Source organism: Narcine bancroftii, chromosome 9, assembly GCF_036971445.1.
Source record: "Narcine bancroftii isolate sNarBan1 chromosome 9, sNarBan1.hap1, whole genome shotgun sequence".
NCBI classification, from domain to species: Eukaryota; Metazoa; Chordata; class Chondrichthyes; order Torpediniformes; family Narcinidae; genus Narcine; species Narcine bancroftii.
In genome coordinates, this window is record NC_091477.1 from 84,650,071 (window position 1) to 84,665,769 (window position 15,699).

A 15,699-nucleotide genomic window follows, 5' to 3' on the forward strand; every position below is an offset into this window, starting at 1 on the left:
CACAAGGCAGAGAGTGCAAAATGTGTTCTGTGCTGGTGCTAAATACAGCGCTAATCTGTGTGTCGCGCCAATAATGACATCGAGTGATTTGAATTAGCCAACGGCAAGGTGTGCACTAATAAGTGGCTGGAGTTCAACCTTAACTGACAGGTGATGTGACTTCTGAGTAAGTTTCAGATGGGAAGGACACATGACCACCCAAAATGCACACATTCCAGACCGGCAGGGCGGCCACATTTCATCCATACACGACACTGTTGTTCATCAATTGATAAAATTTTGTTTTTTTTTCCCCAGTTGCGTTGTGTATAGTTGGCAAGATCAGCGTTTCTTCTTCTCTAATTATCCTCGAAAAAGTGACAGTGAGTTGCCTTCCTGAACTGATGGAATAATCCAAAGGTTCAATTTGTTAGGGTTTTCTGATTAAGGAATGATAATATGTACGACTTGGAATATCCTCTGAGATGCTCTCAATTAATAGTTATTGTGTCATTTTTTTTAAAAAACCTTCAATTTGGAAAAAAACTTGTTTTATATGGACCTATTTTTTTTAAAAAATGGTGTTTATTGTAAGTAAACGTTTCTTTTTCTTTGGCTTGGCTTCGCGGACGAAGATTTATGGAGGGGTAATGTCCACGTCAGCTGCAGGCTCGTTCGTGGCTCACAAGTCCGATGCGGGACAGGCAGACACGGTTGCAAGGGAAAATTGGTTGGGTGTTGGGTTTTTCCTCCTTTGTCTTTTGACAGTGAGGTGGGTTTAAAAGGGAAAGAAAAAACACTGAGTATTTTGAACCAGAAACCTAATTTACATGCACCTGAATTCACCTTGCTCAAATAATACTTTCTGAGCAGTGATCGTTATGGCTAAACATAATATCATATCGAACCCAAATAACTATATTCCTTACACCAAAAAAATGATTGTTAAAAATGAAGTTTCTCGTATTAGATATCCTCAGAAGATGTTGAAATTCAGTTTTGCTGCTCAACTTTTCACGCTCCTGGAAAATAACACCGCACTTCATCCGAATGGAACTGCCCGCTGGTTTATGTCTCTGCTCTGTCTATTGATGATACAGCGTTATGTACAATTAATTATTAAATTGGCTTAAACAGAAATGACTAAGCTGCGCCGAAGGAGGGCCCTGTGCAAATGTATTTCCGGGTGAAATCTCCACTGATTTTCCTGGTCTGGACTCTGCCTGCACTAAGTCGGAATTGTGCTCGCCAGCCGGGTGGCTTCGTTTGAGGGTGATCAGTATTGTTGGAAGTTATCGTCCAAACGGCGCATAAAGTTGGAGCGGGGAGAAAGAAAGAAAGACCGTAGGACTGGCCACTCAAAGATCAAAGAGGACAGGGAACCCATCAAGAGTTTTATTTAAAAGTTGCAGAAAATATCCTCAAACTGGGTTGATCCATCTCAGTCGACACTGGCGAGCAGCGTTTCTTTGAAAGGTATATTCCCCCCACCTCCCTGTTTCGTTCAACTGTAGCGTTCAGGTCGGTGGCAATAAAGTGGGCAGTTTGGACGTCCCGAAGTTTGGCTTCTTGGGTCGACTCCGTGGTGGGGGAAGTTGGTTCGGTGTCTTTCTTTCCATTTGGTGGGTGCGCGAGTGTTTGCCCCGAGGCTTGAGCAGGGACGGGGGGGGGGGGGGGGGGGTTGTGGCAAGTTGGGCTCGCTCCGTGTCCCCGGGGCGATTGCCGGCTCGCCCGCCGAGTGGCCCGGGCTTTCCAGCACCCATTGTCTCCTGGGGCCATCTTAATGGAAACGAATCTGGAGTGGTCGGAGCATTGCTGGACGAACTCAGCAGGTCCAAGCGCGTCCGCGGGGAGGAATGGTCGTTTCGGGCTGAGCTGCATCCGACCCGTGTTCATGCTGGGTGCCTGTCCCAGGGAGGCCGAGGAATCGCCCCTTTGCTCGGATGAGGGTGGGCTGTGCTACATTGCTCGGCGGGGCGTTCTACCTGCTGCGGGACATTTTTCTTCATCTACTTTGCTTTCATGCCACTGACGTTTTCTGCTTTGAGATCACGTTAACTGGTTTTGTTTGGCCAGGTACAGGGCAGTGCGTTTCCCAAATCCTGGGCTTGCAACTTCATTTTCGAGCTGGCAAGAAAAGGCTGATTTCACTTCGTGTCAGCGCCACCAGTTGGGAGGTGATGGCTCTGATGTCATTTCGGTCACAAGACTGGCCACCGGCGCCGCTCTTAACTAGCAGGGAAAGATTGTGCACTGGCCGATCTTGCTACTCTGTGATGATACGGGCAGAGGACGTTCAATTTAAAAAAAAACCCGCCCAATTGAGTTACATTGAACCTAAAAGGACAAATACTTTAACACCAATTGCAGATATTCTAATCTGACTTGATTGCAAAGTAAATCCTTTATTTGTTCAGGTGTGGCTCAAACGGTTACAATTTTGTCCGCACGCAGCGAGAGGTGCGTGTCGCCGTTGGCATTGTCTTGGACCTCGAGAAAATCTGCTTGAAATGAGGTCGTTTGATGGACATTCTTGAAATGTCCCTGAAACTTCGATCAAAAATCCTCATTTGCTGTATTTGAGTTCGTTGCTGAGTTGGTAAAATCTACATCTCAAGGATGATGCGTCCAACCTCCCTCCTAATCCGCTGAGACCCCTTGATTTTGGAATCTCGGAGATGTTGTTGCCATTGAATGATCGTTAACTTCCTTTATTGTATATGGTGAGGCTGAAAATCATTCTTATGACGTGAGTTTCCATGAATGTTGGCAGCAAAAATGCACTTAAGGAAATGTTGACTTCAGTGACTCGACGGTGTACTTGCATTTGGTAAAATGACCTAATTTGATTTCTGAATGGGCAGGGTCACATTTGAACTCTGAATTTCCAGTTTTTGAGATCTGGAAAAGTTTAGACTTTTATTGGGTTTGTTTTGCCAGTACAGGGCAGTGCATTTCCGAAATCCTGGGATCAGTGTGTTTGCCACTTGGCTTTAAAATTCATGGCTTTGATTTAAACTATTCCAAATGTTGTACTTCAAGATTATTTCATTGTCACGTAATAAAACAGAAAATGTGTGAAATTGCACAAAATATTGAGCAGTCAACAAAAATTGCCCAGTCAAAAGGCACTTTCAGAAGCGGAATCGGGCCCTGTGGAATTTCCATTCGGGTGGCAGCGCGAAAAGGCAGTGCTGGCCACCTGAAAGGGACGGCTGCACGGGAGATGCCTCGGAATGCACTTGGGCTGTCATCCCCTTAGCGGCTGCTTTCAGGCGGCTGCATTCAGGTGCCTGGGGGGGACCTGAGTGCTCCGGCGATTATCCCTCCCGGAGGAGGGTTACAAAGTGTACCTCGCGGGCGCCTCCTGCGCTTTCAGGTGGCCTCCCGACATCCACGTAGGGGTATGATAAGCGGCTTTACATTCGGTATTTTGGCCACCTGAAAGTCCCTAAAGAGAAGCAAAAGAGGCATGAATTTGCCTCCCACACCCTCCACAGCCATAGAACCTTCAGTCCAAACCATCAGCAACCTGAGCTCCAGCTGCAAACTTCTGATCTGATCAGGAAGCCTCCAATACCCTCTCACATATTGGTTCTGATACCTGGTTACACTTCAGCCAGTCTCCAGCAGTTTGCAGCCTGTTAGGAGTCCCTTGACCACTGTTGCCAGCAGCCCACAGCCTGCATAGGTTCCTTGCTTTGAGCCACCAACAACCCACCATCTTGTTTGATCTTCAGCCTAATCCCTTTGCTGGTCTACCGTCGTGGTCACCAACCCATAGGTCATCTTCTCTGCTTCTCCTTCTCAAACAGAGGCTGGTCTCCCCATTTCCTGCCCTATGCCAGTCCTCTGCTTCCCCCAGGGTCTGCAATCCCTTGTGGTCATTGCCATCCATAAGCACTGGCATCTTGTGCACAGATGGCGCGGTTGCAAAATTTTAAAATAACCACCATCAGCTCCCTTTGGCTTTTTAAAGCCTGTATGGAGCTGACGGCAGTCAGACTTGGCGGTTGGACCCCACGGGTCAGCACTATGTTTCCTCTCCCCATGGGTTCGCAACAGTGCAATGATACTGTTACAGTCACTTGAAAAAGGTGAAACCTGATTGAAAGTTTAACTAAGAGTAGTGTAATAAGTTTATTTTCATTTTTTAAACTAAAAATAGATTTTATTTACAATAAATTATTTACCAAAGGAAAACTGTTCAGTCTCTTCTCAACCTTAGTTTCGTATCCATACACTTCCATTACTGCACATTGTTTCTATTTATAACCTTACCACCACTGTGGTACCTTGTCATTACTTCCCCAACTGTTGTTTGAGGGACTTCCCTTCTGGCTCAGCCCCTCAATGCCCAGTAATGGAAGGATTCTAGACTGGTTGTTCCACATAATGCCCTCTCATTGACTGTGCAATGCTTCAGTGTGTACCTCAGCATGTACTGCAGCAGAGAATGTGCCAATTGGCAGCATTCCTGCATTGACATATCCGTCTGCTGAAAGACTCAACGGGTTTTGGGCAGTCTAAAGTGCGTTAATGGTCTTCCAGCAGTTCTGGATGTCTAGCTCTGTGTACATCCCTGGGAACAGCTCATAAATCAGAAAGACATCTTCAATGCTGCTGCTGGGGAACTGTGACAAGGACTCTTGAATCCCTCTCCACTCACTCTTAGTGAATCTGCATTTTTTATCGTATACATAAGTACAATGTAAAAATGTACTGAAGTTCTTGCGAGTACAATGAACAAAGGTACTGAACTTCTTGCTACAGCTTAAAGGGTAGGTTGGATGCATCAACCACAATAGTACATGTTGCTGACCAGCATTTGCAGGCAATTTGAGTCCGCGTTGAGTGCCAGGGTCAACTAAAAGAGCGAGGCAATGCTCTTCGGTAACTGGCCCAACTTCCCCTTCAGTCACAATGGACTGTACCTGAAGGTACTGCGGATCTGGTTTGGAGGGGCTGAGGCATGCACTAAGAATTGGGACTGTGGGTGCTGCGCTCACTCTCGATAACAGTCAAGAACTTGGTGATCTGATTTGAGGTGCTCTTGGTGATGTTGTATGTAGTGCAGGTGTAGCTCATCTACCACACCTACACCCAGACAGTCACCAGAGTAGTGTTCCGATTCATTTGGGGCTCCAAAATGGACAGGGACAGAAGGAGCACCATGTACAAGTCACCGAAAAATGGGGGCAAGGGTGTACCCAATAGGGCGCTCATCCGGATGACCACATACTTGTGTGTGGCTGCATCAAGCTGTGCGTGGAACCAAGGTACAAGAGTACCAAGTGGTGAGGTACTATCTGTTCTGGGTGTGGTGAAGGATAGGCCTGGCCCCGCTGCCATGCAACGTCCAGTTAGCTAAATGGTGCCTTTATGGAAACGTTCTTCCAGGGCAACACCTTCGACCGCAGGTCCATTAGGCAGTGGTAATCATGGAATGTCCTGCAGAAACAGAGCGGAGGACTCTATGGAACTAGTGGGATAGTTCCCAGAGCAGACAGTCCTGGTCATCTGGCAGAACGCCTCATTGCCAGGGCTCACTAGCAAGCACCAGGACTTGATCTGGCTGGCTGGCTTGCACCCAGTACAACAGAACATCACCCTAAACGCACGCTGTCCTTGGGATGGCTGCAGTGGTGTAGAGACTGTTGCCCATCTCTTTGACGAATACAGATTCATAAGGAGGGTGTGGAGAGAGATACAGGTGGCTCTGTCATGGTCCATCCCCAGGGGCAGCTTGACAGAGGACTCCCTGATTTATGGACTGTTCCCAGTGACCCACTCTGAGTCTGATATCGAGAACTGTTAGAAGACAATCAACTTGGTAAAGGATGCCTTTTGGTCAACCCAAAACCTGGTGGTCTTTCATCAGACTGAGATGTTGGTCAGGGAATGCTGCCGCCTGGAATGTCTATGTGCCGAGGGACGCGCTAAGGGTTGGTGCAGCCATTGTGAGTGCACTATGGGGAAGGAGCACTGTTTAGAGCCTTCCCCCCCTCCCATTGCCGGGCTCTGAAGGGCTGATACTGAGGGGAAACTCCTTAAACTAAAAGAGAAGGGAGAGAAACAACAAGGTGCCACAGGGGTGGTAACTGAGTATTAGGGCAACAATGTTAAACATGGAAAGAACATCGATGAGATGACTGACAAAATGTATAAAGTTTCGGAACAGCAACTTGCTTGATATGAGATAACTGACACTACGTAAAAGTTTGTAAATATGTTACTCAATTGGACTGAAATTTATGAATGTAAAGTTTGAAACAGCTTTTGGTTATACATAATTTATTGTGCATAAAGTTTATTTTGGGGGGAAAAATAGTGCACATTAAGTTATCACAGAGTAAAAGGCAATTATCTATAAAAGCCTAGTTAAATATTCATATTGCAGATTGTGCAAGAAAATAAAATGACATTTCAATAATGCAACAGATCTTTTGATTGTCTTAGACTAGTTTATATTTAGGGTAATACAGTTTCAGGAGCCTGAAAGCTGTTGGATTAAAACCTGTTGTTGAGCCCAGAGGTGTTGGACTCCGTGGTGTATCTAAGCCTTTACCTTAGATTTGCAGGTATGGCACATGCCCTGGGTGCCACTTGAAGGGGGCGCCACTGAGCAGTTTCTATTAAAGTCAGACAAGCCATCCTTGGATAGTATGATCTGTCTTAGATGATGGTGAGAAGAACCAGGATGGCCAGATTGTTAACCACTTATATAAATGATTAGTTAAAAATACATAAATTATGAGTGTAAAAATGAAATACTCATTTGCATTGACCGTATTCAAAAGAGGCTACAGGATCCTAGCATGAACATCCACAATTTAAAAGCCCTTCTCCTTTAATCATAATTTTGTTGATAAAAGAGCTGTGTTGGTCAGTGAGTCTCTGTCAAGAATGGAACATTGCATTGGAAGGACATCAAAGATGGCTGATGGGTGCTCGAGAGACGCTGGGGTTAACCGCTAAGGATAAAATGGAAAGAAGCATAAAGGGAACATTTGACAGTCTTCACAGAGCAATGGCCGAAATGTTTGCACATTTGCACGACGTTGACATCAAATTTGGGTTCCTTCTCGATGTCGAGGAACTATGTTATGGTGCTGACAGTAGTGACCTGAAGAAGTGCAAAAATTTGAGCAATTGTACAGCTCTGATGTTGATGGGTGGCACCATATGAAGAAATGTTGGATTGAAGAGTGTTTCTATCCATCAAGATGAGCCAAGATGAAAATATCAAGACCTGAAGAGCTCAAATTTAATGTTCAGCATGGAAATGAGAGTGTCTTCTCCAATCTTTGCATCACTATTCAGATAATGCTAACCATCACAAACCATCACAATTTCCATTGCCAGCTGTGAGAGATCATTCAGCAAGTTAAAACTAATACTTCCATATTTGGGTCAAGGCGGACTCTGTGATTTTGATCATATCATAGACCAATTTGTATCAGCAAGGAAGGTGCGGTTATAATTTTCAATTAGTGCCATAATTTGTTCATTAAATGATTAATGAGCTTGATGTATTTTTGAGCTGATATTATGGTAAAGTTATCTAAAAGATGGGTGTCAGAAGGCTTGGACAGGGGCACAATTTTTGTGCTTGCCATAGCTACTATTTTCCGTAGGTACACCCCTGGCTTGTGTACCTTCTGCCTGAAGGTGACCGCAAAAAGAGATGTTGATCAGGACAAAGGATGGCCTTGATGATGATTTAATATCTATATGGTCAGGTTTTCCATTTTCTGCAGCCTTCATTGTTCCTGGGCACTCAAGTTACCAAAGTAAACCTTGATATGACTAGTCAGTATTCAGTACTTTCCACAGTATGCATGTTGGTTTGATAGAGTATCCAACATGCCCAATCTCCTCTGACTACTTAGAAAGTATAAGTATTTATAGTTACTGTTAGAAAGTAGAGGCTTTTACAGTTAATTCAATATGCTGGCTCCAGGAAAAGACCTCCGATAGATGGACTCCCAAGAACTTGAAGGAGCTAACCCCCTCCCCTTCTGTTATCCTGTCACTGACATGATCCCTTGCTCTTCCCCTCTTAAAGTCCACAACAAGTTCCTTGGTCTTGATAACATTGCTGTTCTGGCTCCACCCAATGAGATTCTTGATCTGTATCCTATTTTCTTATTCATCATTTCAACATGAACAAATCACCATACAAATGATTATTGTAAGTAATTCATTATGTTCTAAAATATTTAGTTTCGTGATAAAATATTTAATGAATATTTCTTCATTGAAATCAGTTTATTTATGTTTTCATTTAACAATAAAATGACAGAAGGACACAATAGATCCAGAAGTATTCTGGATCATTATTCCAGAAGCCCAAACCAATGATCTGGAGATTATGAATTTTGTCTATCAATGTGTCTGGAATTTAAATCCTATTAAATAAATAAATAATTTGAAATTGTCTCCCAATCATTAATAAGTCATTAAAAAAAATTGGAAGAATTTAAAGAAAGGAAAATACCTTTTTGGAATTTACTTGTGACTCTAGCAATGTGGTTAATTTTTAACTGATTTCCAAAATGCATACAGACAACAAAAGCATTAACTACTCTAATATAATTAACAAGAAGAAAACTGGATGAATAATTCAGCATTAAATTCAGTGAAAATGTTTCCTTCGAGCTTGCTTGTTCACCAGCATCTGGGGATGTCAAATTTGGAAGAACTGCCCTACAGACTAGTTAAACAGCGAACTGATATAATTGTACTGAAAACAAAAATCATACCCATCTGTTCAATGATTTCCATTTTGCCTTGCGTCACTGATAGATGTTTTTAAAGACCAAGACAAACCTAATCAATCTGGTTATCACTTTCAGTTTTGTATCAATCTTCAGCAAATTGATGGGAAGTGTTGCAATGGTGTTCTCAAAAGCACCTTCCAATAATATATTCACTGATGTGCAGTCGTGTTTTTCTCTGTTTCAGACAGCTTTGCTGTCTTGGTTAAATCTTGGTTGAATTCCAAAGATGATGTGCGAGGTTCTCACACCAAATAGTTTTGCACCATATATTGTGATGGAAGCATATTAAAGGCAATATTCTACTGACTTTTTAAAAGCTTTGGTCTAACTCTGCTCAGAGTAGAATGTGGATTCAGGTTGGGTCAATGCATCCTGAGCATACAGAAGCACGACACAAGTTGAAGAACTTTATTTTCGCTTTGAGGAGAAGAATTCAATGGTGCTTACGAGAATCCCTGCAGAGGCTGATTACCTCCATCTCCAAGGCTCGTGTCAGATCATCATTCAAAAAGGTGAACCCTTGGAAGGTGTCAGGTCCTGATGGCCTACCAAGCATACCTGAAAATCTGTGACTACCAACTAGTGTTCGCTGACATTTCATTCTTTTCAAAAGAGCATCATCAATCATCCTGATGCATAAGGAGAGCAGATTCAGCTGGTCTCTTTGATTATTGGCTAGTAGCATTTATATTTACTGTGTCAAAATGCTTTGAGAGGTTGATCATGGCCAGGGTTAACACAAACCTAGGTAAAGGTCTGGACCGCAGCAGATGCCATATCACTGGCTCTCCACTCAGCCCTGGATCACCTGGACAAAGCAATACATACATCTGGCTACTCTTCATCGACTACAGCTCAACCTTCAACACCATCATTCTCTCAATGCTGGTCAACAAGCTCCAAAACTTGGCCCTCTGCACTGCTTCTTTCTGTTGTGCATCTGCCTCAATGATCTTGATATCATTGATTCCCCACCATTAACAAATTGGGAGTTTATTATCGATCAGAAATAAAAGCGGAAAAGCCACACAATGCTATAACACTATGGTCAGGGAGAACCCTTTTCAATAATCTAAAAGTTAGGCATATGATTGAACACTATCCCCTTGCATGGATGGCATACAGTAAAGCCCAAAAATTCAGATGCCAGGTATCCAGGCCATCCAAGATTCTGGACTTTTCAAAAACTCTCAAAACTTTTTAAATTTAGTGGCCTTTTGCGTGTGTGCCAGATGCACAGCAGCAAGAAGCAGCCAAGAGGGTGTGTCACTATAAAAAAGATTAATTTGTAAAATAGGTTCTGCGTTCCTTTGTATTCTGTATTTTTCTTTTACAGTGTTCATTTTCTAAACATAATTTCAAGCATTACACAATTTTTCTTGTATTGAAAAACATTTATGTTTACTATTTTGTCTTTAAAACTTCTCATTTTGTTAAATGAAGCATGCTGTATTTGCTAATAAACTATCAAAATTTGCTGTTCATCTCTTCATTTTTTCTCCTTAACTTTGATTTTTAAAAATACTGCCTGAAAATCTGGCCTCAGCTAATCCCGGAGTAGTCAGGATTTTTGAACTTATACTATGTTATGTTGTATTTCTTTCTTTTTCTTTGGCTTGGCTTCGCGGATGAAGATTTATGGAGGGGTAAATGTCCACGTCAGCTGCAGGCTCGTTTGTGGCTGACAAGTCCGATGCGGGACAGGCAGACACGGTTGCAGGGGAAAATTGGTTGGTTGGGGTTGGGTGTTGGGTTTTTCCTCCTTTGTCTTTTGTCAGTGAGGTGGGCTCTGCGGTCTTCTTCAAAGGAGGTTGCTGCCCGTCGAACTGTGAGGTGCCAAGATGCACGGTTTGAGGCGATATCAGCCCATTGGCGGTGGTCAATGTGGCAGGCACCAAGAGATTTCTTTAGGTAGTCCTTGTACCTCTTCTTTGGTGCACCTCTGACACGATGGCCAGTGGAGAGCTCGCCATATAACACGATCTTGGGGAGGCGATGGTCCTCCATTCTGGAGACGTGACCTACCCAGCGCAGTTGGATCTTCAACAGCGTGGATTCGATGCTGTCGGCCTCAGCCATCTCGAGTACTTCGATGTTAGGGATGAAGTCGCTCCAATGAATATTGAGGATGGAGTGGAGACAACGCTGGTGGAAGCGTTCTAGGAGCCGTAGGTGATGCCGGTAGAGGACCCATTTCTATTACTTTAAATATTCACCACCTCAACCAACTGCACACAATTTACAGTATATTATCCCTTTTTTCTGGAAAATTCCTATATTTCACCATTGCCTTCCTAATCCTGTACTGTTACATTAAATGTATAACCTGTGGGTTTTATTTTCTTTGTTACAGTAATAATTTTATGCATCTTGCATTTCAAAGAAAACAGGCCCATTTGTCCCATCTTTTTCCGTCGCTACACTTTTCTTGTCTTGGTAACGTCCTTGCAAATCTGCTGCCTCCACAGCTCCTGTAATGAGGTGACTAAAATTGTACACAATTAGCAAGCTAATAGCCCAAATCAAAATAAAGCTGGTGAAATCATAATCTCATCAGAGTTCATCAATCAGCACCATAAAGCACATTTCAGAACTGAATCGATTATAAGTGCACCAAAAGTAAACATTAATGGCTCCCCATTTATCTCTGTACAAATATAGCAAATTAAAGTTTGTGAAAGCTTGCAGTAACCCTGAGCCATCCAATTTAGATTATATTGCTTTACCATGTATCAAATTTCTTCTTTTTTTTACAGTTAGTGGGTTGTAGTGCGGGAGAAGAATGAAGAATTTTTCACTTGCACGATGTAAAGTTGAATGCTACCCTGAGCCTGGAAAGAGGTTATCAAATAGAAAACTTGAGTGTAAGGATAGATTGGTTTTCTCCATGTTGCAAAGCAGTGACAAGTAGGGTATCGTTTGCGCTCCACTTTCCACTAGCAATATTGATAATTTGGCAGCAGGGACTAAATAAAACATTTCCAAATTTGTAATGAACACAAAACCGAGTAAATGTCAAGAGGTTTCAAAGGGCTATAGGCAGGAAGAGTAAGTGGACAATAACTGATGGAGTACAATATGGAGAAACATGTATAGTCCTTTGGTTTTAAAAAAAAATTGAAATACCTTGTATTTTTGATTGTTGAGAGATTTGGCAGTTGTTGCTGTTCAAAGGGGCCTGGGTGACCTTATCTATAAGTCACTCAAAGTTAACATGTAGATGAGACAGGCTGTTGGAACACAAATGGTATGTTGCCATTCCTAATGCAATAGGATTTAAGTCAAGAGTTGGGATGCCTTGCTATTTTTCTGGGACCTTGGTGAGATCATACCAAGGGTATTGTCTCAAATGTGGTGGTTACCAAATGAAGGATGTGCATACTACAGGAAATTGAGCAAATGTTTGTAGCCTGGTTCCTTGGGTGGCAGGGCTGTTATATGAGGAGAGAATGCAGAGGATATGACTTCATTTCTTGGAATAAGTGATTGCATTGAAATGTACAAGATCGCTGGAGACTCAATAAATTAAATGGAGGAAGGTGATAGGTGTTGCAGTTTCAAAACTGGAGGAGGGCCATTCAGGACTGAAATAACAAGAAAGTTCTTCACTCAGAGTGAATCTTTTGATGTCTCTGTGCAAGAAGATTGTGGAGGCTGTCAATAATTACATTCAATATTTTCTTTGGATATTAAACAAATCAAGGGATATGAGTAAATTGTTGATAATGAACAGCAGAGCAGGCATATGGAGGGGGATGTGATGAATGCTCCTGTTAAATTCCAAGTGTTCTAAGGTAAATGGGTGTAAGCTTTAATCAAAGCAGATGTCGTAGCAATGGGATGTTCTGCATGCCTGTTACAAGTGTCTTGTTGGGGACACTAACACTGGTATCTCATTGGCGGAGATGTCGCCGCGACTGATCAGTTGCGGCAACTCTGGCGACTCAGGAGACCAGAAAATGGCTTGCGCTCTCACCAGGGCAACGTCCGAGACGTCTCCGCGACGTCTCCAGACAAGGTGACAACCAATTTGCCCGGCAGTTGCTGCGATGTCTCCATCAGTTGCGGCAATGTCGCGGAGACTAATTTTGTCTGCGACTGGGGCGACGTCGTGCTGCGTGTCTCCCCAGTCGTGCAAAATATTAGTCTCCGCGACGTCGCTGCAACTGATGGAGACGTCTTCGAGATCTGTTGGAAACTGGAAAAAGTCTCCCAAAAAAAATGAGCATGTTTGAATTTCCTGCGACTCCCCGGAGACCCGGCTAGTCTCCAGGAGACGTCACGGAGACGTCTTCACAACTAGCAGAGACTCGAGTCGCCACCAGGTCACCACCTAGTCTCCAGGCCAATGAGAGAGGCCCTTAGGTTTGCAGGCTCAATGCTAACTGGTTAAATTTAGAAGCTGGATACTGAAATCATGCACCAGGGATTTTCTATTTGTTTTAGGACTTTAATTGATCTGGGTACCAGAGGCATTAGAAATAAAATCTTGCGGCTATTCATGAAATGCATCTTGTTCTTTCCAGCCAGGAATCTGCAGCAGCAGGATTACATAGCTTGGAAAATTATGGAATGTGAATTTGATCAGATAGGAATGACTGTTTATAGTAGGTACACATTTTGGTTGGACAAGAATGAGCTTGTGTAACTTCCTCACTGTTCTAAATTTAGACACCATTTTCAGATGATAGTGAATATATGTAACACTTGCAGTTTCTCTGGTTGTAAAAAAAAAATAAATATTGGCTTTTGTAGCTACTTTGCTAAATTCATTAACATTTGTACTTACTGTACTTGGAAGTAAAACCTATTTAGTAGATAGAGTGGAATGGGCTCATTTGTACTTTGAATCAATTGTTGAGAGATGTGTAGCCTCATCTTGGGTTGCATTATTGCCTTATCCTGCTTCAGAGCCTGATTGTGGACATGCCATTGATGTCTATGATATTCTTTGTTCCAGAAAAGAGAGTATTCTCTGTAGTTACTGCAGTCAAAGGTCTCTCCCTTCCTTGAAAATGGTCACCAATATAGTGCGTCTAATGTTTGTGGGGTGTTTTTCTTTCCCCAGATTTGGAGATGAGGCTGTGAATTTCTGCCTGAAGTTCCTTTCCACCTGGATTTTCGAGTATCACTTGTCTTCAATAACCTTTAAATAGCATCCAGTTTTCACCATATTAATCTCCGTATGTTTGAAACTAACTTATTTGGAGTGTTTCTAGGCCTTAACCTCATTTCATAACCCTTCTTGTACCTGTTATTTTGCTGCTCAAACCTGCCCTGCTGTCCACTTCCCAGCTAGTTCCAAATTTTCCCTCATCAAAGAATGTGCATCCAGTTGTCTGAAGTGGAAAATTCAAAGACTTTTCTCTGCAAATAAATTGCTTGTTAACCCAGACTTTGGCCTTTCAGAGTGGTGTGGATGGTGGGATAGGGTGAAAATGTGTTGTTTATGTATAATGTTCTTATCAAAAACAGCATGAGAGTCTCCTTTGGAGATTATATAGATTCCTAAAATTCTTCTAATAAGTTAATACATTCATTGTCTTCCATTAAGTGTGACCTTGCTAAACCGTTTTTGAGTTGGACTGTTCAGAGGAATTTAATAGACCATTTCATACCAGGCCTCCGCCTGAAGGCCGGCAACAAGCGTGGAGGAAAAACATAAAACTTGTCTCTCATAGAGCAGTCCTAAATGGCTGTTCCAGTACTGAATTGATGTCGAGCGGTGCGTCGTAGAGCCCCCGGATCCGATAGAGGCGGGACGACTACTGCCGTAGCACCACCTGTCATAAATATGTGGCAGAGCAATGGCTGTCTTACCCATGCAGCTGGAAGTTCTGTGAAACACATAGTGGTTCCAGCTGCATGGGGGATTATGGGTAGGGAAGATGGCCATTGGTCTGCTGCATTTTGAGCTGCAGAGAGTGGCTTCGAAGGCAGAAGCAGCCCAGTGAAGCTGTCACAGATTGCGCTGGCCGTTTCCCACCCCCCCCCCCCCCGACGGCTTCTGCCCACCGCCCTTTCCTTGAGGGGGTCATGAAGGGAGAGGAGTGAGTGGGGAGATGGGCATCATCAGCTTGCCCCTAACCAGCCACTTGCAGCGGCTGCACATTCATGTGGGGCAGTGGAGCGCTGCACTCTGCCGATTATCCTTCCCTGAGAAGGTTTGGAATTGGTGCCTTGAAGCTGGCCACGGCGCATTCAGAAAAGTAAATCTCTAGATGCAAGGGTGGAGTACCACTGCCTTTACAGTTGGCCTCTTTCCTTGCTTGAAAGGGCCTTTTGTTAGTTGCTCACCACCTTTTTGAAACCACCCCCCCAGTAAATTCAATAACTGTTGATTGCACTCTTGCCAGATAATGAACTAGTGATTCTTCAGCTTGAATAGGATTTCACACTTTTCCACCTTGTAAATGTGTAATTTCAGTAATTCACCCCAAAAATGGTACTGACAAGGATACTTCTTCTTAGGCTTGGCTTCGCGGACGAAGATTTATGGAGGGGTTATGTCCACGTCAGCTGCAGGCTCGTTTGTGGCTGACAAGTCCGATGCGGGACAGGCAGACACGGTTGCAGCGGTTGCAAAGGAAAATTGGTGGGTTGGGTGTTGGGTTTTTTCTCCTTTGTCTTTTGTCAGTGAGGTGGGCTCTGCGGTCTTCTTCCAAGGAGGTTGCTGCCCGCGAACTGTGAGGCGCCAAGATGCACGGTTTGAGGTGATAACAGCCCACTGGCGGTCAATGTGGCAGGCACCAAGAGATTTCTTTAAGCAGTCCTTGTACCTCTTCTTTGGTCCACCTCTGTCACAGTGGCCAGTGGAGAGCTCGCCATATAACACGATCTTGGGAAGGCGATGGTCCTCCATTTTGGAGACGTGACCTACCCAGTGCAGTTGGATCTTCAGCAGCATGGATTCGATGCTGTCGGCCTCTGCCATCTC

The 15,699-nt window shown here is 43.6% G+C and overlaps 1 protein-coding gene across 2 annotated transcripts in view; it reads left to right on the forward strand.

Moving 5' to 3' along the window:
- Positions 1-1,173: 1,173 nt before the first annotated feature.
- The window catches only part of pik3cb (phosphatidylinositol-4,5-bisphosphate 3-kinase, catalytic subunit beta), a 198,411-nt gene continuing 183,885 nt past the window's right edge, over positions 1,174-15,699 (forward strand). For both annotated transcript variants that reach the window (XM_069896666.1, XM_069896665.1), the window contains exon 1: positions 1,174-1,455. The gene's annotated coding sequence lies outside the window, so the exon portion shown is untranslated. The remainder of the gene's footprint in view (positions 1,456-15,699) is intronic.